Below are 24,064 nucleotides of genomic sequence, written 5' to 3'. Positions count from 1 at the left end.
TATACTTTAAAGGTCTGAACAGAAGCTGAAATCATGACTGAAGACTCTTTACTAGACAAATGTGGGAAGTGGGTAATCCTGTTCCTCAAAGACAAAGGACAAATTGATGCCCCAGCCAAGTGTCGTCAAAGTTGATGGGCCATCACCTATCAAGTGGCCATTCTATGGCAAGGAAAGGGGGCAGGATCTAAACATCTGCATCTTAGAAAACAATAGCAAGAATCATTCTCCCCATCAACTCCATGTCTCCTTGCTCTCAGCTGAGTAGATCTTTATCTAGGGGTCACTCTCAGGAAAATGCATTTCAAAGAGTGACTGAAATATAAAAGTAGGGGCAAAATCACCCCAAGTCCATTGTTCTTTTTCCGCACAAGAAGACAAACGAAACAAACTTTGAGTGCAGATCCTGACCTGAAACTTGATCAGCAATGATACTGTGAACCTGTGGTGAGAACTTCATTTTAAACCAAGTCTAGTCTGTTGAGTTTAGTATTAGAAAGCATTTTATCTTTATTTTTCCTAGTAACCATTTCTGACTTTAATGCCTTAATACTTGTATTCACTTAAAATCTATCTCTTTGTAGTTAAAAAACCCAACCCTTTCTTTATTCTTTAATCAAAATGAATCCAGTGTTGTGAACAGTGTGAGTAACTCCATTTAAGGTGTGAAGTTGTTGTATATTGTTCCCTTACATGGAGAATGGACCTAAAACATCTGAACTGTCCAATAGAGGGCTGGGTAGTACAGAGCACATATTTGTGGTGGGGGAGGAAGGGAATTTGGGACTGGAAGTGTGTTGGGGCCATCCCAGAAGTACTGACCAAAACTGATGGGAGCCAGAGTGTGGCTGGTGTTTGCTGACAGGCTGCTGGGATCAGAGTAGTTCAACCCAGAACCACAACCATACACAGACATTCAGGGTACGACCTGCATGCTGTTTGACTGTGAGAAGCCCAGGCTGGAAGCCACAGCAGCAAAGCATTGTGAGACACCCCAAGTTGCAAGGCAGGTGGTGACATAATCCCTCACTGGTCTGGACCCTGAAAGGTCCTCGTGGAATAAACCACTGGGCAGTATGTGGTTTGGTGTATTTTCCTGGTCAGGTCAGTTTTCTGAAAAAGAAAGGAGGTGTCAATCTAGTGACTTTCCAGGTGTTAGTCATGGCTTCTAGATGTTTCAGCCTCATGCTGCCTCCCATGATGGGCCATACCAAAATTGGCAGGTAGTCAGGAGAACGATGGAGATTTCAGAGCCACCCTCAGCAGAATTTCAGAGCCAGAATCCAGACACAATCTTGCACCTGTATTTACTGCTGTTTGCTTTCTATGTGCTTGTAGATTCATTCATCTTTCATGTAAGTGTGAATAAAAACACCAAAGTGGGAGGTGGGAGTAAATGGGGATAAAAGCACCAGGCCAGATTCTTAACTCTGCTGACTTCACTGGAGATACATCAGGGATGATTTTGACTCTGTGCAAACTATAAATGAGACCCTGGCCCCTCCTTTGATTTTTTTTTTTAAAGGCCTGCTGGAAAGATAAGAAAGATGAATGATTGGCCCTCTATACTAATACAGCATATACACACGTGAGGTTCGTCATTTCATTGGGGGCATTTCCATGACCTTGTTCTCTTTAGTATCATGGATGTTAGAGATAACAGGCATCTCGTCCACTCTCAAGTTAACGTGCATGGTGTTAACCAGGCTATATTAGTCCTATGTTTTCAGAGATTTTAAAGAAAACTGATTTTGAATGAAAACCTGCTGAGTAAACAAAACAGAACCCCACCAATTCATATTTTATACTCTCTTCTTCACTGTGCAGTCAAAAATAACAATAAAAAAGTGTGCTCAGCTCAAAAGATTGAAGTACGCTATTTAAATATATATAAACAAACCTCTAAAGGGGAACGTGCAAGAATGTTCACTGTAACCATGGCAACTACTGTAGCTTATGATCCACATACAAATATTCTTACTATCTAAAATATATATACATGCAATATACAAATATATGTATATACAAATATATATACATGCAATATTTCAGATTTAACAAACTTTTTTTAATTTTGCTCTCAAATGAGTAGCATGAAAACCTCTTACTACAAATGCCATTCCTGGTATGATTTTCTTTTTTTAAAAATACTTTTCTATTTGATTATAAGAAACGGAGACGGGAAAAAGAAAGTCTGGGGTTATGAAAAGATAATTAGAGAAAAGAGAGAGAGAGGCTCGAACAGAAGCTGGTCTTAAGGTCTTGACCCTTCAATCTGACACTTGAGACCATACGGACGCTTTAGTGAAGCTACAGAGTTCTGTAGAGGGGCAGGGATCTGATCACGTGGATCCCATTTTGGGATTATGTCCTTAAATTATTTCATGGCTTCTCATTTTCCACTTCTCTTCTGGCTTATGTGAAGTGTGGGATGGTACACGAGAAGCTATCATGGCTAAGTGTATTTCTACACTGAAATGTAAATTGTAACTGTAGCATGGGTAGGTTATAACAACGGCTATGAAGATGCAGTGGCATGGACTTCAGTGTGGACTAGTCATTTAAAAAATAAAACATGGTCAAAATTGTCCTGAACTGAAAATCTTTCGTAGACTTTTGGTTTGCAAAAATGTTGGATTTCAAATTTTGATTAAGGAAAGGTTTTTAATATCTCCTCAATGTTTGTGGGCTAGGAAACCTGTTTCATAGAATCATAGAATCATAGAATATCAGGGTTGGAAGGGACCCCAGAAGGTCATCTAGTCCAACCCCCTGCTCAAAGCAGGACCAAGTCCCAGTTAAATCATCCCAGCCAGGGCTTTGTCAAGCCTGACCTTAAAAACCTCTAAGGAAGGAGATTCTACCACCTCCCTAGGTAACGCATTCCAGTGTTTCACCACCCCTCTTAGTGAAAAAGTTTTTCCTAATATCCAATCTAAACCTCCCCCATTGCAACTTGAGACCATTACTCCTCGTTCTGTCATCTGCTACCATTGAGAACAGTCTAGAGCCATCCTCTTTGAAACCCCCTTTCAGGTAGTTGAAAGCAGCTATCAAATCCCCCCCTCATTCTTCTCTTCTGCAGACTAACAATCCCAGCTCCCTCAGCCTCTCCTCATAAGTCATGTGCTCTAGACCCCTAATCATTTTCGTTGCCCTTCGTTGTACTCTTTCCAATTTATCCACATCCTTAGAATCATAGAATCATAGAATATCAGGGTTGGAAGGGACCCCAGAAGGTCATCTAGTCCAACCCCCTGCTCAAAGCAGGACCAAGTCCCAGTTAAATCATCCCAGCTAGGGCTTTGTCAAGCCTGACCTTAAAACCTCTAAGGAAGGAGATTCTACCACCTCCCTAGGTAACGCATTCCAGTGTTTCACCACCCTCTTAGTGAAAAAGTTTTTCCTAATATCCAATCTAAACCTCCCCATTGCAACTTGAGACCATTACTCCTCGTTCTGTCATCTGCTACCATTGAGAACAGTCTAGAGCCATCCTCTTTGAAACCCCCTTTCAGGTAGTTGAAAGCAGCTATCAAATCCCCCCTCATTCTTCTCTTCTGCAGACTAAAACAATCCCAGCTCCCTCAGCCTCTCCTCATAAGTCATGTGCTCTAGACCCCTAATCATTTTCGTTGCCCTTCGTTGTACTCTTTCCAATTTATCCACATCCTTCCTGTAGTGTGGGGCCCAAACTGGACACAGTACTCCAGATGAGGCCTCACCAGTGTCGAATAGAGGGGAACGATCACGTCCCTCGATCTGCTCGCTATGCCCCTACTTATACAACCAAAATGCCATTGGCCTTCTTGGCACCAAGGGCACACTGCTGACTCATATCCAGCTTCTCGTCCACTGTCACCCCTAGGTCCTTTTCGCAGAACTGCTGCCGAGCCATTCGGTCCCTAGTCTGTAGCGGTGCATTGGATTCTTCCATCCTAAGTGCAGGACCCTGCATTTATCCTTATTGAACCTCATTAGATTTCTTTTGGCCCAATCCTCCAATTTGTCTAGGTCCTTCTGTATCCTATCCCTCCCCTCCAGCGTATCTACCACTCCTCCCAGTTTAGTATCATCCGCAAATTTGCTGAGAGTGCAATCCACACCATCCTCCAGATCATTTATGAAGATATTGAACAAACGGGCCCCAGGACCGACCCCTGGGGCACTCCACTTGACACCGGCTGCCAACTAGACATGGAGCCATTGATCACTACCCGTTGAGCCCGACATCTAGCCAGCTTTCTACCCACCTTATAGTGCATTCATCCAGCCCATACTTCCTTAACTTGCTGACAAGAATGCTGTGGGAGACCGTGTCAAAGCTTTGCTAAAGTCAAGAAACAATACATCCACTGCTTTCCCTTCATCCACAGAACCGTAATCTCATCATAAAGGCGATTAGATTAGTCAGGCATGACCTTCCCTTGGTGAATCCATGCTGACTGTTCCTGATCACTTTCCTCTCCTCTAAGTGCTTCAGATTGATTCTTTGAGGACCTGCTCCATGATTTTTCCAGGGACTGAGGTGAGGCTGACCGGCCTGTAGTTCCCAGGATCCTCCTTCTTCCCTTTTTTAAAGATGGGCACTACATTAGCCTTTTCCAGTCATCCGGGACTTCCCCCGTTCGCCACGAGTTTTCAAGATAATGGCCAAGGGCTCTGCAATCACAGCCGCCAATTCCTTCAGCACTCTCGGATGCAATTCGTCCGGCCCCATGGACTTGTGCACGTCCAGCTTTTCTAAATAGTCCCTAACCACCTCTATCTCTACAGAGGGCTGGCCATCTCTTCCCCATTTTGTGTTGCCCAGCACAGCAGTCTGGGAGCTGACCTTGTTAGTGAAAACAGAGGCAAAAAAGCATTGAGTACATTAGCTTTTTCCACATCCTCTGTCACTAGCTTGCTCCCTCATTCAGTAAGGGGCCCACACTTTCCTTGGCTTTCTTCTTGTTGCCAACATACCTGAAGAACCCTTCTTGTTACTCTTGACATCTCTTGCTAGCTGCAGCTCCAGGTGCGATTTGGCCCTCCTGATATCTTTCCTACATGCCCGAGCAATATTTTTATACTCTTCCCTGGTCATATGTCCAAGCTTCCACTTCTGTAAGCTTCTTTTTATGTTTAAGATCCGCTAGGATTTCACCATTAAGCCAAGCTGGTCGCCTGCCATATTTACTATTCTTTCGACTCATCGGGATGGTTTGTCCCTGTAACCTCAACAGGGATTCCTTGAAATACAGCCAGCTCTCCTGGACTCCCTTCCCTTTCATGTTAGTCCCCCAGGGGATCCTGGCCATCTGTTCCCTGAGGGAGTCAAAGTCTGCTTTCCTGAAGTCCAGGGTCCGTATCCTGCTGCTTACCTTTCTTCCCTGCGTCAGGATCCTGAACTCAACCAACTCATGGTCACTGCCTCCCAGATTCCCATCCACTTTTGCTTCCCCCACTAATTCTACCCGGTTTGTGAGCAGCAGGTCAAGAAAAGCGCTCCCCCTAGTTGGCTCCCCTAGCACTTGCACCAGGAAATTGTCCCCTACGCTTTCCAAAAACTTCCTGGATTGTCTATGCACCGCTGTATTGCTCTCCCAGCAGATATCAGGAAAATTAAAGTCACCCATGAGAATCAGGGCATGCGATCTAGTAGCTTCCGTGAGTTGCCGGAAGAAAGCCTCATCCACCTCATCCCCCCTGGTCCGGTGGTCTATAGCAGACTCCCACCATGACATCACTCTTGTTGCACACACTTCTAAACTTAATCCAGAGACACTCAGGTTTTTCCACAGTTTTCGTACCGGAAGCTCTGAGCAGTCATACTGCTCCCTTACATACAGTGCTACTCCCCCACCTTTTCTGCCCTGCCTGTCCTTCCTGAACAGTTTATAACCATCCATGACTGTACTCCAGTCATGTGAGTTATCCCACCAAGTCTCTGTTATTCCAATCACGTCATAATTCCTTGACATCACCCGGACCTCCAGTTCTCCCTGCTTGTTACCAAGGCTTGTGCATTTGTATATAAGCACTTGAGATAACCTGTTGATCGCCCCTCATTCCCAGTATGAGGCAGGAGCCCTCCCCTCACAGACCTTCCTGCCTGTGCTTCCTCCCGGTATCCCGCTTTCCCACTTACCTCAGGGCTTTGGTCTCCTCCCCCGGTGAACCTAGTTTAAAGCCCTCCTCACTAGGTTAGCCAGCCTGCTGGCAAAGATGTTCTTCCCTCTCTTCGTAAGATGGAGCCCGTCTCTGCCCAGCACTCCTCCTTCATGGAACACCATCCCATGGTCAAAGAATTCCAAAGCCTTCTCTCCGACACCACCTGCGTAGCCATTCGTTGACCTCCACGATTCGACGGTCCCTACCCAGGCCTTTTCCTTCCACGGGGAGGATGGACGAGAACACCACTTGCGCCTCCAACTCCTTTATCCTTCTTCCCAGAGCCACATAGTCCGCAGTGATCCGCTCAAGGTCATTCTGGCAGTATCATTGGTGCCCACGTGGAGAAGCAGGAAGGGGTAGCGATCCGAGGGCTTGATGAGTCTCGGCAGTCTCTCTCCGTCACATCACGAATCTTAGCCCTGGCAAGCAGCAGACTTCTCGGTTTTCCCGGTCAGGGCGGCAGATAGATGACTCAGTCCCCCGGAGGAGAGAGTCCCCGACCACCACCACCCGCCTTCTCCTCTTGGGAGTGGTGGTCGTGGAACCTCCAACCTCAGGACATCGCATCTCATGCCTCCCAACCAACGGAGTCTCCTTCTGCTTTCTCCCCCCAGACATATCATCTGGTCCACTCTCCGCATTGGTACCTGTGGAGAGAACATGTATGTCCTTGGAGAGAAAGCAAATGAATAGTTAACTGTGAAACTAGGACAACCTGTTTCAGTGCTTAACTATTTTTATAGTTAGAAAGGGTTTCCTAATATCTAACCTAAATCTCCATTACTGCAAACTAAGCTGATTGCTTCTTTTGTTACTCTTAGTGAACATGGAGAACAACTGATCACTGTCTTCTTTAAAACAATGTTTACATATTTGAAGACTTATCATTTCTCTCTCTTCTCTTTTCTATCATCTCATCATATGTATTTTTTAAGCTCTGAAAAATTTCATAGAAAATTTTATTTGATATACTTTGAATGACAGGATAGAGATAAAATGTTCACTGAAATATATGTAATCTACTTGATACTGTGACGATATGAGAATAAATGTACAGCAATGTTTCTTGCAATTAATTTTTTACACTAACAGTTATTAGTAAAAATGTCATATGCTGCCTTCAAAAACTGTATATGATAGCCACTGAAACTGTATATGGATAAGATATAATTTACATTCTGCAGGTAGTGTGAATCATTCACACAGGTGAAAATTTTCAAACAAGGTTATCTAAATATATGCTCCATAATCTATATTTGGGTGCCTAATTAAGTGCCCTTTTTGAGACAGTATTTCATCTCTGAAAATTAGGTCACTTTTCTTTAGGTGTCTAAATTTAGTCATCTGAGTTTGGAAACTCTGGTCATATGTCTCATAATCTATTGAGTTGATCAAAAAGCAGAACTTCTATCCCACAGAAAATTTTTATATTTTGACATTTGTTTTCTTTTTCAGTGGGATCAGAAGTTGAAATATCTTTTTTTCCCCATTGAATGAAAAGTTCTGAAAAATTTCAGTTCAGCAACATCCAAACAATTTATATTTGAACAAGTTAGACGTTAACTTGCCTTTGTGTATGGTGCCTCCTGGGAGTTATAGCTTGAGTGCTTCATGCCATTATTCTTCCCTAAAGGCTGGGTTCCCTAGCTCTTATAATGGACCGTGTGGCACTGTCAACTGACAGTGCATCATGGGAAATGTAGTCCAGCCAAGGAACCCAGCCCAAAGGACAGAATGGGGGCATAAGGCACCAAAACTCCAACTCACATGAGGCACTCCAGCATCTTAGGCAGATGCAGTTTAAACTGTCAAACTGATACCAAATAATGTATTTCCGTTCAACAAATCAAAATATTTTGATTTGTTGAACCAACATGAAACAAAATGTTTTGTTTCAATTGTCCCAACAGAAAATAATAATAATAATTAATAAAGAAAATCAGGAAAATCAAAAAGTTCCTGCTGAAAATGTTGATTTTTTTTCAGAAAATGCAGATCACTTAGCACATTCCTGACCAGCTGTAATCAATTATGACAAGCACTGTTAGTGATGTTAATATAGTAGTTAGGCCTGTTGCCTGAGAGAGAATTTTGGGTTTTGTTTGCCTGTTTAAATTTTGAGCTTTTTAAAATACAATTGTTTGTGTCTATATCCTTATTGACATATGTGAACAAGGAACAAAGATACCATGTGTTGCTTCTGCCTACAGCCAGATGTGGTTTATATACCATGAGAAAAGATAATAAATAGAGTTCAAGTGTTGCTGGATATGGTGAGAGTACGAATGTACAATTGAAGGACAGTTCTTCCCCAACTCCTCTCCGAAGACAAAGTCAAGCAACCAATTGGGAGGGGCAAGGGGAATGTGTGTGTGTGTGTGTGTGTGGTGGGGGAGGTATAAGAAACACTAAAAGACAAGGAAAAGGTGTCCCTGGTTGGAACACAATCTCACTTTCTACCCCTCCCATGGGGGTACAAAAGAGGTGGTACTGAAGCCCCCAGACTCAAGACTCTCCAAAACAGAATATGACCATATATGGTAAGGAGTAGTACCAGGGTGACACTACAGATATAATTAAGCCTCCTAAGGAGGAGGAGACAGGTGTAAAAAGCTGTGATTATGCTTGTATTGGCTGCACTTTGGCTTCTCTCCTTCTGCTTCCAGACTGTGGGACATGAACCAAGCGAGGGTGTGAGAACCTTAAAAAGTGACACTTGTGTTAGTTAACTCAAGAGCAGATCAGGATAGAAGAATAGTTGTTACTATTTAGAATCTCCTGATTGTCATTATTTTCACAAACAATAATATTTTACAAACGGTAGTATATACATTTGTTGCCAAAAAGCTTCTTTTCCATGAAACATTTGTACAGACAACACTGCACTTTCTGAAACATAATTCAGTTTTCTGCGGCATGCATGTGGCCACTTGAGTTTCCCAAACTTCTCCAGTGTCAGATCAGGAGCTGAAGTTTCATGTAAAGAAATCTGATTCTCTGCCTAGATGTTCCGAGGCTGATGATGATAAGGTAAAAATAAGTCACGATACATATCATAGTTCATGGCAACTGCACTGTACTACCCCATCTGTTTTCCACCAAAAGCATCCTCTCTCACAATTCCAGATCCCAGCCATCACCTCTCTTCGACAGACAGCTGTGCCTGTCTCTCACTTGATTGAAGTATTTCCAGGCTGCACAGTTCCTTGTCTACACTGTGAAATCCTCAGCAAAGTCAGACTGCCAAAGCAGATCTGCTTTATTTTTCTCCTCAGAAAAGGTAAACAATGTAATTGCCACAGTGAAGTTACCACTCGGCTCTTTCTAAGCAAGCACATTTCTTCTTATGGTAAAATCATTACAGAGAAAACATATTAAAGCAATAAGAGAACCTATACACATGTCAATAGACTCTAAACTCATACAATTTAAGATCAGAAGGGACCATCATAATGATCCAGTCTGACCACCTACACATTGCAGGCCACAGATCTTCACCCACCCTCTCCCGTAATAGGCCTCTAACTTCTGGCCGAGTTATCCAAGTCCTGAAATTATGATTTAAAGACTTCAGGTTGCAGACAATCCACCATTTACATGAGTTTAAACCTGCAAGTGAGCAAAGCCTCATGCTACAGAAGGTGTAAAACTCCCAGGATCTCTGCCATTCTGTCCAGGGAGGAAATTCCTTCCTGATCCCAAATATGGCCTAACTCTGTGGGGCAAGACCCACCAGCTAGACATCTGGAAAAGAATTCTCTATATTATCTCAGATCCCTCCCCATCTAGTGTCCCATCACCGGCCATTGGAGGTATTTGCTGCTAGCAGTCACAGATTGGCTACATGCCATTGTAGGCAATCATGTCATACTATCCCCTCCATAAACTTATCAAGCTCATTCTTGAAGCCAGTTTTTTTTGGGTTGGGGTGTTTTGTTTTTTGTTTTGTTTTTGGTTTTTGCCCCACTGCTCCGCTTGGAAAGCTGTTTCAGAACATCGCTCCTCTGATGATTGGAAAACTTTGTCTAATTCCGTGCTTTAAATTCATTGATGGTCAGTTTATATCCATTTGTTCTTGTGTCCATATTGGGGCTTAACTTAAATAACTTCTCTCCCACCCTGGTATTTATTCCTCTGATATATTTACAGAGAGCACTCCTCAGACTTTTTTTGGTTAGCGTAAAGTAACCAAGTTCTTGGAGTCTCCTCTAGTAAGGTAGGTTTTCCATTCCTCAGGCCATCCTAGTAGCCCTTCTCTGGTAATAAGCTTACTCCAACAAGGGCTCTAGCCAGTGACCAGTCCTTCAACCCCCTACCAAGGTGTTTTTCTATGTATATCAGTTCATAACCACTTTGGCTCAGAACCAGCACACACATGGATCTGAGAATCACCCTGTTATCCATTTTGGGTCTTTGAAGAGACTGAATGGGTAATCCGCCAGACAACGGTTCTCCCTTCAAGGTGCAGCTTCAAAAGGATGGATCTGGAGGCAGGTAATGTGCATTCCTCTCCCTCTCCAAGTATTTCCTCAGAATCCCATTAACTTTGTTTCCCTAGCACATTGTTTGAGAGTCTCTGGAAGCTCATAACACTTCTCAAAGTTGATACTAGCCATGTCTCTTAAATAAATTACATATAATTCCACAGTAATACATAAACATTTGCATTCTTAATAGAATGAACTTCTAAGATACTTAAACTTAATTCAGTAAGGTTTGTCCAGGATATTGCAATAAATCACCATATCTGTCATACTGCACGTCTTCAGTTGGAAGGATTGGGCATCCTAGCTGAATGAGGACAATGCTCCTAGGTCTGTACTGAATGTCTTTACAAAGGTAACAAAGTATACTTGTTGAAGGTCATAACTAGAACTTCACAAAACTACGAGGTCTTGATTTGTGAAATGTTCACTGCAAAAACAGATTTATAATCATTTAGGGACATTGATTTTTTTTTGTCTCAGGTCCTTGGGCAGATTTCTGCAGAAAAGGCACTGGATGTAATTTTTATTTAATCCATTGGTGAAAAATGTTTGCACATGCTGCCACGGAACTGAATAGTCTGATATGGTGCATGATATTTTTTTTATCATGTAGTACATCGTTCATTTTTAGGTCCTAAATTAATACAAAAAAGTTACTAATACATTAGCCTATGAGATGTTAGTTCTCAGAAAACAAAGGCTGCATCATTATTACAAACTGTGGAAGTAACTCTAACTTTGATAATGAATGTTTTCTTTGGTTGTTTTTTTCCAGCTAGCCAAGATGTGTGTCAGAAGCTTGACAAGTGCAGTATATTTTAGAAGCAGTGTATCTGAGTTTATCCTGATCTGCTTATCCTATCTACTTTGTATTCGCTTCCATTTTCTGTGCTTTTCCAAGCTATGATAAAGGTAGCTGAAAAGGAGATGTAAGGTCTCAGAGCTGTCACATACCAATCCTAGAAAAAACTTCAGTGGTCCCATAGCATGCATCTATTGAGCATATCTGCATCTCTTTGTCTCCTGCTTTTTCAGAAACAACAGTATAGGAGGGCATGGGGAAACGAGGGAGAAAACAAAAACCTAGTTGAGAAACCTTTGAAATATCAGCAAATTATTAACAATATATTAAAAGCAGTAGACTTTCAATTAGATCAATTTGTTGTGTTGCAAATGTGGGTAAGATTAGGGCCTCAGTTCCCTTATCTCTCTCCTTACAGAGACTACCTGAGATCAGAACCAAAACTTCCTTGTGCAAATTTCCAGTGTTGTTACATTCAGCAGAACTTAAGAAAAATAACATTTGCAAATAGTTAACAAAGACTTAAACAGTTTTTCCCTAGGTTTAGAGTATATCTCAGATATCATTTTGTGATCATTTTTTTGGCTCACTGTAATGGTTACTGGCCTTCTGTTTATAATATTGGAGAAGGCTGAAATGAATTAATGATAATGGGAGACAAATTGGATTAAATATGCTAGGTTATTTATTTCTGAGCTAAAATAATCCATCTCTAGCACAACTGTCAGAGCCAGGTTATGGGTAGCTTATGGGCATGGGGTGAGATGCTTGGTATTGGGGCTTAAGATCAGAGATCAATCTGGGGTCAGGCCGGGTCAAAACTGCAAAGTCAGATCCATAGCCACAATGAAAGAGTGAAGTAAGAATTGGGTTTGGGCTAGGCCAGAGTCTTTCACTGGGATCAGCAATGGTCGTAAACTGAAGACCGTAAAGCAGGGATCAGGTTCTGGAGCCAAGCCTTCGTCAAGAACCCGGAATCTGGGATCAAGGCAAGTCACAGTGAGGCAGGAGTGCTTGAACCTTAGGAGACGTGGGAGACCCACAAGGCTCCACCCCCGGCCGTGGCCGTGGCCCTGCCTCTGCCCAGGCCAGAAGCCAGAGCTGGGTCATGGTAAGAGCTGCCCAGGGAGCCTGGGCTGCTGTGGGGAGCTCCAGACCCTACACTTGACCTGGGGGGAAGCGACATGGGCTGGGGGCTTCTCTTGGACCAGAGAGCAGGACCTCAGGGAGAAGAGGAGGAGCAGGGGCATTGCCACTGAGAGGGGCCAGGTTTCATGACGATGGGGGGCTAAGGCCCACCTCAGCTGGGAAGAATCTGGTGCTGCAAGCAGGGGCTGTGCTTTGAGGCGGGGGAGCTGATCATCAGTTTCCCTCATTGTGAAGCACAGCCCCTGGCTGTGCCACTCTGTGTCTGCCCGACGCTTGCAGTTTGGAGAAATAACAGGGCCCCCTTCCGAACCCCAAACTACGCCCATGTTAAAAAGTCGGCAGGCCATGGGCCTCCTGCTCTTCCCCCCGCCTCCCTCCCCCCCCCATCCCAAGTTCCTGTGCCCCTGCAGTGAGGTAGGGTCTAAGGTAGAAGCAAACTGGAGGTCTTGTTGCTCAGACAACTCCCAGAAATGGCTTTTGGTTTATATGGGGAGTGGCAGCAAATCAGGGAATCATGGAGTGCTGTTGCTCATGTCTTTTAGAACAGGAATTCTTGCATGGCTTAGTCTTTCAGTGCCTCTTGATGGTAACCAAGCTTGCGCCCCTGCTGGAGACAAGAAAGCAGTACCTGTTTTTAACCCCTGCAGACCCCAGATCTAGGCCTGTGGGTTCTTACCTCAGCAAAGTCCAATACAAAACTGCCTTTCAAATACAGCTATTCCAGAAGTTTTCAACTAAATGTTTTGCGAGAGAAGGACCCATCCCAGAATAGCCAAATGGCCAGGGAACAGACTTGCAGTGAGGGATACCCAGCTTCATGGCGTTGCTCTGAATAAGGATGAGTGGAGCCTTGAACTTGGCTCTTCCACATCACCTACTACTGAGATGTTGGTTGTTCTGTCTCACTCTGGACTTTTGACAATTTTTTTGTAAAGGTCTCCGGTTTATTATAATTGCCAGAACAAAATTTGTCACAAAGCAGAATCCTTGTTTTCCTCCAAACCCTAGTTTCAAACTCCACCCTTTCTTACTCCAGCTCCCATTTTTCAGAATATTCTGTTCCTATTTCTCCTCAGTTGACTAACAATTTCCTTACTCACCTATTTTTTTTCCAATTTCCTTACAACATCGCACCACTACCGCATATTAATATGAATTATGGAAATGGAATTTTTAGCCAGTCAGGCAGGCTTTGAATACTAGAGATCAGAGCAGCTGACTAGGAGTCTGGACTGTTGGGTTCTGTTCTTGAGATTGATTCTCAATGTGACTTGGAACAATTCACTAAACCTCATTGTCTTTTTCCTTATCTGCAAAACAGGGATAATGTTTACCCATTTTTGTAAACCATGTCAAGATCCGTAAGGCTCTGTGGATTAGAATCTGGATCTGCAGAGCCTGAGACAACAGATGTTCCCAGAGTGCAGAGCTGTAGCCAGGGAGCACCAAGGTCAGTAAGTGCCGCAAGAAGTACCACCCAAGGAAGCCAGAGTGACAGTACCCTGTGACTCTCTGATTGGTTAAGCACCCTATTTAACTCCAGGGGTTGCCCCCAGAAGTTGTCTGGGCAAGCACACAGACTTCAGCCTGCTGCAGCTCCTGACTTCACATTAACTCCCAATCTCCAGTCTCTGATCTCAGCCTGACTCCGACCCTGACTCCGGCCTGGTATTACATCTGGTCTCTGACCTCGGCCTGCCTCTGACCACTCTTGCTTACCAAACTTGGCTCTTGTAATTCCTCTGACTCCTGCTGAGTAACTACCATCCCTGACGTGCAGACACTAGGCCAGATTGCCTATGCCCCGGTCCCTTACAAGATCCTTGTAATGTATTACTTTTGTAGATGTTAGATGCAAGCTATTCTTGATTCATGCATTTTTTAAGAAGTAAAACTCCACCATGCTCAAAAGCTTTGGTGGTGATGGATGCTGTCATAAGAATTTAGATATAATGTAACCGCGCAGCATTATTGTTGCTATTACGTAGTTCTAATAGAAAGAAAACATACTAAATCATGTGCAGAAAGTGAGTGGGAGGAACCAAGATAGGATAATAAAGGATATGGAAGAGCTAAGTGCAAGTTTAGGAAAGTTTTATTAAGGAAAAATAAATTGCTACAGGCTGTACTTGCCGAACAATTGTAAATACAGTGCCACAATTACTGATTTGAAAATTTGTGGATATGAGCATTGACCGTTACTGCAGGACTCCATATAAATGGCTATATTTTCTTCATGGACAGAAGTATCATTTTTCATACCTCAAAATGGTAAATGTAGTAGGAAAAGAGCCTGAGACGTAAGCATTTGTATCAAAGGCCTGGTATAAGGCAAACCCTGCTTGCAAAATCTGGCAAGAAGAGGGCTAATATTGCAAACATACACATTCCTAAGAAGTGCTAGTCACAAAATACTCATGCAAACATATCCCAATATCAAGTAGTACAAAAACATTCCCCAAGGATAACAGGAACACACTAACCCCTCCTAAAAGATAAAGTCAGAATAACAGTACATAATAAAAACGTTTTAATTAAATTAACATGCACAATGTAATAACTAGCCACGTTAATGGGCAGTAACTATGTCAAAGGGGCAGTACTAACTTGTTTGCGTCCGGGTATAAAGATGTCTCTCAGAGGGAGTATCTTTGTCCAATCAAGGGGGGAATGGAAAGTCCTGCCATTCACTGAGCTGCATCCATTGTCACGGGCATACATGTCTTAGTATTCTTGTAGAGTCTACTAGGGCTATTACCGTGCTTTGTCAACAATAAACCTGGCCCGACGCCTTCGTACCTTAACAGATCTTGTCGTTATTGGGCAGTTCACTTAAGGTCTGCTGTGCCGCTGTCTGCGCAAAGTGGGGCAGCACACAGGGAGAACACACACGCAGCTGAACATCTAATCACAGTAAATTTCATAAATACAGACCAGTGTTTTATAAAGTTCTGTAAAATGTTTCCGTAAATATATGAAGAAAGAAATTGACATTCCAATATTTAGATTTGAGCTTGTTCTGTTTATCTTTCTTGGTTGCTATACTGTACCCATTTCCATGGAGCTCAGTCCTAAACCTCAGTCTGGTCCCTTTGGGTATGTCTACATTGCAATGTAAGCCCAGGATTAGTGAGACTCGAGTCAGCTGACCTGTGTTAGGGAACTTGTTAGGGAACTTGAGCATCTACATTGTATTTTAACCCTAGGTGCTCAAACATAGGGTTCTGGCATCCACAGTGCAATGTGCAGACCTGAGTCAAAGTAACCATATTCCAGAGTCCCTAGTGCCTCCCGACTTGCAATGTGGCCACTCAAGCCCTAGGAACATAGTGCACTGTGGGAAAACTACCACCCACCCTGCACATTACAGTAAGATTGAACTGCCCACCAACCCAGCCTCCCAAGCAGTCATTTGGTTCTGTACGTTTCCAGCTTCCAGAGCCGCCAACATGGAGGGGGTACTTCTCTTGCTTGCGCTTTCACTTTCGTGTCAGGAAACTGGCAGCATATCCGTTCGGTGCTGCTGGACATTTCAGCAGCATTTTCGGCCCACCCAATGTACCTGATGGATTTCCTGATGGATCTGCAGAAGGCAGAGGAGGGGGAATTCCCTGGCATTGCAGACTCTCAATGGCAGATGCTGCTCAGTATAATTGGTACAGCTGCTGATACCCTCTATGTAGACCACATCTTCTGGCGCAGAACCACAAGCACAAATTGGTGGGACCACATCATCATGCAGACCTGGAATGACCAGAAGTGAGTCCAGAACTCTTGCATGAAGAAAGCCACATTTCTGGAACTTTGTGAGGAGTTTGCCTTCACCTTTTAGTGTCAAGAGAGACATGTGAGGTCCCCTTGCCTGTCCAGAAAAGGGTTGCTATAACAGTCTGGAAGCTGGTTACCCCAGGCTACTACAAGTCCATTGCCAATCAGTTTGGGGTTGGAAAGTCGACTATGAGAAAAGTGGGTGGTGCAGGTTTCTGAGGCAATCAGGCATGTGGTTTACCCGCAGGTAGTAGGCATTAAAGGTATCCCAGAGGTAACTGCTGTCTTTGAGAGAATGGGATTTCCTAACTGTGTGTGGGGGGACTCTTAATGGGACTTGTCCCCATAGTTTGCTCTCCTCAAGAAGCACATAAGTACATAAACCACAAAGGGTACTACTTCATTGTTATGCAGGAACTAGTGGACCACTGAGGCAGGTTTATGAATTTCAGTGTGGGCTCCATAGAAAAGGTTCATGAGGCCAGGTTTGTTTTTTTTTGCCACCCAAGAGTCTACATTCATGAAGAGGCTGGGACATTATTTCCACCAAATGACATTGACATACACGGTATTATTCGAAGGGACCTCCCATATCATCTCCCATGGTTTATGAAACCATACTCTGATTTCAGAGGTGAATAAAAAGTTTAATTACACTCTCAGCAGGATTGAAGGGTTGTTGAATGTGCTTTTGGCAGAGTAAAATCATGGTGGAGGTGTTTACAAACTAATTTGGATTCCAGTGTAATAAATGCTGTCCACATTACTGTACTTGCTGTGCTCTTCACAGCCCTAGTGCAGCTAGAGGTGAGCCATTTCCCCCTCAATGGATCTATGGTAACGAGCAAATGCTGGATCGGTTCCCTCAGCCAGAAAGTGTAGCAACTGCTGCTGGAGTTGCATGGCCCGATGGAAAAGAGGGAATTGTACCTGTAAGAATGTACTTGGAGGGGAAAACTGGTTCATTTATTTTTTGAGTGGGTAGTGTTTGGGAAGGGGGTGGTCTTGAGTGTCATGCAACGTAAAGTCAGAATGACGTGGTGAAAAATGAGTTTGGTGGGGGAGAGGTTGTGTAACTCACACACCTCCTGGGTGTGGTGTTCTGTCTCATCTAGTGGCACTGATACCACTTAGAGAGATCAATGAGTCTGCTCTACAGCCTTAGCTAACAGCCATATGGTTTTTAGCTCACGCAATCGAGTCTCATGCACTGAGGTCCCAGGTTCGATGCCGACGACTGGGATCTGTTGGCAATACAAGTGGAATCAAACCTGGGGGCTCTGGTCCTGATTGCATGAGCCTCTACTGCATGAGCTGAAAGCCATAAGGCTGTAGAGCAGACTCATTCATCTCTCTCTCTCTCTCTCTCTCACTCTAAGTGGTCTCGGTGCCACTAGATTGGACAGAACACCACACCCAGGAGATGTGTGGGTTACAGGTGCACAACGGCTGTACAGCTGGAACTTATTGAAATTTGAACTGCTGAACCTAGGTAAATAGAGGAATATGCATGGTCATTCCTGGTACTTTTGCTGAAGCCCACAGTTTTGCTGGCCTCATACCAGAGATTCTCCAAAATCTGGCTGTGCTTGTGTGACCAAGAAGCAGCTCACATTGCAAAAGATTTTGATTGATTTAGTCTCCATTGCAAACCCAGGAAGCTCTCTGGTAATGTGCTTACAGATCAGAAGAGAATGGGTTTACGCTGACTTGAGCTGCTGTCATTCACAAACAGGAATCATAGAAGATTACGGTTGGAGGAGACATCAGGAGGTCATCTAGTCCAACCCCCTGCTCCAAGCAGGACCAAACCCAACTAAATCATCCCAGCCAGGGCTTTGTCAAGCCAGGCCTTAAAAACCTCTAAGGATGGAGATCCCACCACCTCCCTAGGTAACCCATTCCAGTGCTTCACCACCCTCTTAGTGAAATAGTTTTTCCTAATATCCACCCTAGAACTCCCCCACTGCAACTTGAGACCTTTGCTCCTTGTTCTGTCATCTCATCTGTCACCACTGAGAACAGCTGAGCTCCATCCTCTTTGGAACCCCCATTCAGGTAGTTGAAGGCTGCTATCAAATCCCCCCTCACTCTTCTCTTTTGCAGACTAAATAAACTCAGTTCCCTCAGCCTTTCCTCATAAGTCATGTGCCCCAGCCCCCTAATCATTTTCATTGCCTTCTGCCGGACTCTCTCCATTTGTCCACATCCTTTCTGTAGTGGGGGGCCCAAAACTGGACGCAATACTCCAGATGGGACCTCACCAGTACCGAATAGAGGGGTATGATCACTTCCCTCGATCTGCTGGCAACTCTCCTACTAATACAGCTCCATATGCCGTTAGCCTTCTTGGAAACAAGGGCACATTGTTGACTCATATCAAGCTTCTTGTCCACTGTAATCTCCAGGTCCTTTTCTACAAAACTACTGCTTAGCTAGTTGATCCACAGCCTGTAGCAGTGCATGGGTTTCTTCCGTCCTAAGTACAGGACTCTGCACTTGTCCTTGTTGAACCTCATCAGTTTTCTTTTGGCCCAATCCTCCAATTTTTCTAGGTCACTCTGGACCCTATCTCTACCCTCCAGTGTATCTACCTCTTCCCCCAGTTTAGTGTCATCCGCGAACTTGCTGAGGGTGTAATCCATCCCATCATCCAGATCATTAATGAGGATGATGAACAAAACCGGTCCCAAGACCAACCCCTGGGGCACTCCGCTTGATACCAGCTGCCAACTAGAAATCAAGCAATAGATCACTACCTATCAAGCCCGATGATCTAGCCAGCTTTCTATCCACCTTATAGTCCATTCATCCAACCCATACTTTTTTAACTTGCTGGCAAGAATACCATGGGAGACCATATCAAAAGCTTTGCTAAAGTCAAGGTATATCACATCCACCACTTTTCCCATATCCAGAGAGCCAGCTATCAGGTTGGTCAGGCATGACTTGCCCTTGGTGAATCCATGTTGACTGTTCCTGATCACCTTCCTCTCCTCCAAGTACTTCAGAATGGCTTCCATTTTCAATAGAATGCACTGCTGATTGTTGGCATCAAAAGGATTAATGAAGTTGCCCCAAAGGGACTGTGGGATACTTCTGGCTGATTCCCAGGACCTGAGTAAAGTGGGACTGTGTGTACACTAATGAGCAATAGGGCTCAGAACTTGTGTCCTGGCTTGATTGAGCTTGGAAACATTCAGCCCTGCAGGATCCTGGGACCCTCAGTCCAAGCCCTGGGTTAGTGCAATTGCAGTGTAGACGCAAGGGTAGGGGGGTTTGCCTTGAGCCCAGCCTCAAGCCCGGTCTTACACATTGCAGTATAGACATACCCTTTGTGTCAAAGCAGGTGGAAAACAGTTGGATCTTTTCAGCTGAGGATTCCCATTGCATGGAGGGTCTTCAGCTAGCTTCTTTGCCTCACTCCTCCACACCTGCAGAGGTGTGTTGCTGATGCATGCTGGTCTCTTGCTAGAAGATGGCCTGTTGGCCACTGGGAATGGACCTGGGACTTCTCTAAACTATGTCAGGGGCCAAGGTGGCACCTAGACAACCCCATGATTTTGGGGCTTCAGGTGGGCATGGCTGAAGAGTGAAGCCAAGTTATCTAATTGGTATACCTCACTGGAGCTTAAATCAAAGGATACTTTGTGTTTCAGTTGTTTAAAAATCACAGATAATGTCAATAAAACTAATGTAAATTCTCTCCAAGTCCTTCCCATGAGAGTTGTGTTCAGCTGAGCTCGTTCTCCATTACCATGCTCTACAGATTTAAATTCTCTGCTATGCTCCTGCATACATCAATTAGCAGTGCCGCACAATGTGAAGAGGATCTTTCAGCACTTACTCTGTGAATTGATGTACAAAAGCAGCTGAAGTACTTCTCAAAATTGGGAAAAAGAAAAGGAGTACCCGTGGCACCTTAGAGACTAACAAATTTATTAGAGCATAAGCTTTCGTGAGCTACAGCTCACTTCATCGGATGCATTTGGTGGAAAAAACAGAGGAGAGATTTATATACATACACACACACACACGCAGCGTGTGTGTGTGTGTATGTATATAAATCTCTCCTCTGTTTTTTCCACCAAATGCATCCGATGAAGTGAGCTGTAGCTCACGAAAGCTTATGCTCTAATAAATTTGTTAGTCTCTAAGGTGCCACGGGTACTCCTTTTCTTTTTGCAAATACAGACTAACACGGCTGCTACTCTGAAACCTTTCAAAATTGGGAGACTTTCTGTGCTTGCCTACCAAAACTGTTTCCATTCAGTTCAAGTGGGTTGATTGATTTTTTTCTAGATTTTAAATTGTGCCTTCACTGAGAGACACTCCTCAAAGGTTGATATACTGTCACTACCAGTGTAGGCTTCGAAGGGTTTAATAACTTGTTCTGTTTCCAAAACCTTTGTCCCTCCCTGGCTGATAAAAATTGCCCATTATGCTCCATATGGTGTTTTCTCTAGATCTGTGCTTTGCTACTTCCCATGTGGCTTAGAAGGTAAGCTGCCCTCTTTGATGGTCTTCTGCCTTTAAGCATTCACACTAATGTATGTGTATGCTGCGCTACTTCCACAATGTCATGGTTGATGCTTTGTGTGATAAAGACAATGCTGTGACACTGTCACATGCAGCACTCTCCTTTCAGAGAGGAAACTTATTCATCCAACTGTTGTGCGTTGTAGAAAGCAGCAAAAAGGCAAGGGCTTGATTCTCTCTTATGCCGCAGCTCAGTGCAAAGGGAGTGGCAGGTAGGCGTTATGACAAGGAGTCAGTTATGGTTTAATAGAGTCTGCACCCATGGAGGACAAACAGAGTGGTGCTCTGTTGGACCCTGCAACTGCCTTCATCTGCAACTATGTCCTCCACTGAAGTTGGGAGGTGACAGGTACAGGTTCCGGAGCCAGCCCATCTGCACCAGCAGGGAGTTCTCTGCTAGCCAGTTCAAGACCGTTTTGATCTTTTTGTGCTACTCAGAAGGCACACATCTGATTAGAGAATCTAGCACTATGCCTTCCACCCTTTGATTACTGTGAAGGGGGATAATGCTGAGGATTCAACCTGAGCTTGCAAGAGTGTCGTATCCGCCCACACCCCAGCAATAGCTGAAACAAGGTCTGCTAAAGTTCTCTTAAAGGTCTCCCCCAAGTGTTTTTCCCAAACAAATCTAGCTGGCATATTGCCCAAACTGCAGGCACTCCATTAAGCAAGGTGCATTTCAGGGTTTTTTTCCCCGAGCACTTGCTCATGGTCCCTGAATAAGGTTATTTGGGTCTGCGATGGGCAATGCTGTGAACATCAGATTATTGTAGTGTTCCGTAGTACTGGCTGAAGACAATGTGTCTCTAGAGGTCACAAAACTTAAAGTAATTTTGGATGTTGGTTGTTTCGTCAGAGATAACTGACACAGAGGTTGGTCAGTGCAGATGGATATGGGCATGAGGGAGAAAATTGTTGTCTTTATTCCCATGGTGCATCTGTGCCAGACCAAGGGCATAAGCTTGATTAACAGCTTTGGGGCTGCTCTAGCTTATTCCAGTGGCCTATGGTCGGCATGGGATCATATACCAGTTATGAACTGGCAGAGTACCAGGTGCATTACACCCTTTGTGTCATGTGTGCATGGTGATGTGCAGTTGCACAGGAGCCGGTAATGACACTTTGCCAGCTAAGAGCTCCTCTACACAAGGGTAATTCTTAGCTGGGCAGTTTGGGCCAGAGTTCACCACTTTGCTCCATGTGAAGAGTGCTATGCGGCCAGAACATCAGGAGAGAAAGCAGGCCTATTTCTGTTTACCTTGGTAACATGATAATCCAACATTCTGTAGATAATCAGTGTATGCAACCCTTTGAGGGACTAGTATAAGCTCAGTGGATTTTAGATTGCTTCCAGGCAGAGATGCAGAGCGGAGTTATCCAAAACACTTGGAATGGCATTTGACTTCACCAAATTAATTGAAACACATCTTGGGTGGACAGTGTTTGTCCCTTAACTTTCACAGACACCCATTTTCCCACAGGTGGGAAATGGGGTGGGGGCATTACTAAAAATGTTCCACCCTGGCCAGCAAAACAGCTAGGGCCTCCTGCCTTAGAGTATGCAGTGACTCATCCTGATAGGCTTATAAAAAAGAGCAGCTCCTCTAGGAAAAGCAGCGTAACTAGGGCTGCCCTGTCTTGAAAGGAACTAAACCTTTCAGTAGTATGGGGAGGCGGCAGACTCTAAGCAAACCTTTGAAACAAATCATAGGTTTTGTCTAAGTACTAGATCCTTCTCCCTGCTGCGTAGGTGAGCTAGGAAGCAAAAGAGACATAGAACAACCACCTTCACCAATACAAACAGCAGGGCATGCTCTATTCCTTAGCATTCCTGAGATCAGGAGGAGGTACAATGCACCCAGGAAGCATTCTGGCTCAAGCAACATGCATCCAGGAGTTATGAGCTCTGCTAGTGAGCCTCCTGGCCATCTTCTGGGATGTTGTGATTAATTCTACGTGCGTACCTTCAGCTGGCAAGAATCCTAAAACCACTACTAAGTGCTTTCTCCCAAAAAGAGAGAAGATCCAGAGATGCCATGAAGTCCAAGAGGGGCTTAACTAGCACTTGGCTGTTTTATGTGGAAAGTGCTCTGATATTATGGTGATGGGCAGCAGTGTGAAACCCACGGAGGATAATGAAAATACCCCCCCCCCCCCCGACCGTGTTATCCTAGTTTCTGCAACAATCATTGACATCTGGCCAAAGTAAAATCTGAAGAATTTTGGGCTGCATGTATCTGCTTAATTTTTTGTGTTTTTTTTGTCTATCAAGGCTGTATTGTATAAGAGTCAGACTCCAAGTGACCAGGGCACAGACTTGCTTTTGACACTGGCTGTAATGAGGCCACATTATCACCTATATAAATTCTGCCTACAACCCTTGTGTCTGTTCTGTTTCAGCCAATCACTTTGTAATCTGTTTTATAAAGATTTGGAGTTTTATATTTTTATGCATGCTGTCCCCATGTAGCTTATATTCCTCCTGGTCATCATCCTCTCAATAACACGGTCAGATTAAAAATAGAGGGTGTAGTGCTATACCTTGACTTTGAGATAGATAATTAGCTAGCTGATAGGCATGGGTGGGAGGAGGGGGGGGTAGGGTTATCAGCTGGCTTGCCCACCATCCTGCAAATGTAGTGCTTACCTAAGGTTTGTAAAGTATAATCAATTATTTTATAAATGCATCTCTCAGGTTTTCTAGGGGAAAGAGAGTTTAGATGTATTGTGTGTTTTTAAACAGAGATTTCTTATTGGAATAACTCAGAAAACTACTAGGTTAAATACTTTCCATCAAATGCAAAGCAATTAAAAAGATGTATACGTAGGCTATAATGAATCATCTAGAGGTTAGATACATTGAATTACTGTCTTGTTTATATACTTCTTGATGCAAGCACCTATAAATGATATTCTTCTTTCCGTAAGCACCTGTTCCTGGTAGAAACGAGTTATATTGATCTGCTGCAATTTACCTTCTCCCTGGATTTTGGTCTTGACAGTGTGAGAAGATTAATTGGAATTAATAGCATTTGCACAGCTAATTAAAGTCACTCTTCCTAAAGTCAAATCAATTCCTGTAATCAAGGAAGTGACAAAGTCTTGCTTACTTGCTGCAGTCTTCATGTAAATGTTCTTTGGTTGAATAAGCATCCTTGCAATC

At 43.9% G+C, this 24,064-nt stretch overlaps 1 long non-coding RNA gene across 1 annotated transcript in view; it reads left to right on the top strand.

Moving 5' to 3' along the window:
- The first annotated feature begins 9,072 nt into the window (after window positions 1-9,072).
- The window catches only part of LOC122460313, a 195,745-nt gene continuing 180,753 nt past the window's right edge, over window positions 9,073-24,064 (top strand). The window contains exon 1 of the long non-coding RNA XR_006281558.1: window positions 9,073-9,186. This is a non-coding gene — a long non-coding RNA (uncharacterized LOC122460313). The remainder of the gene's footprint in view (window positions 9,187-24,064) is intronic.

This window comes from Dermochelys coriacea, chromosome 5 (genome assembly GCF_009764565.3).
Source record: "Dermochelys coriacea isolate rDerCor1 chromosome 5, rDerCor1.pri.v4, whole genome shotgun sequence".
In the NCBI taxonomy this organism is placed as follows: Eukaryota; Metazoa; Chordata; order Testudines; family Dermochelyidae; genus Dermochelys; species Dermochelys coriacea.
The sequence above is the reverse complement of the archived record's forward strand: the minus strand, read 5'-3'. Positions and strand labels throughout refer to the sequence as shown.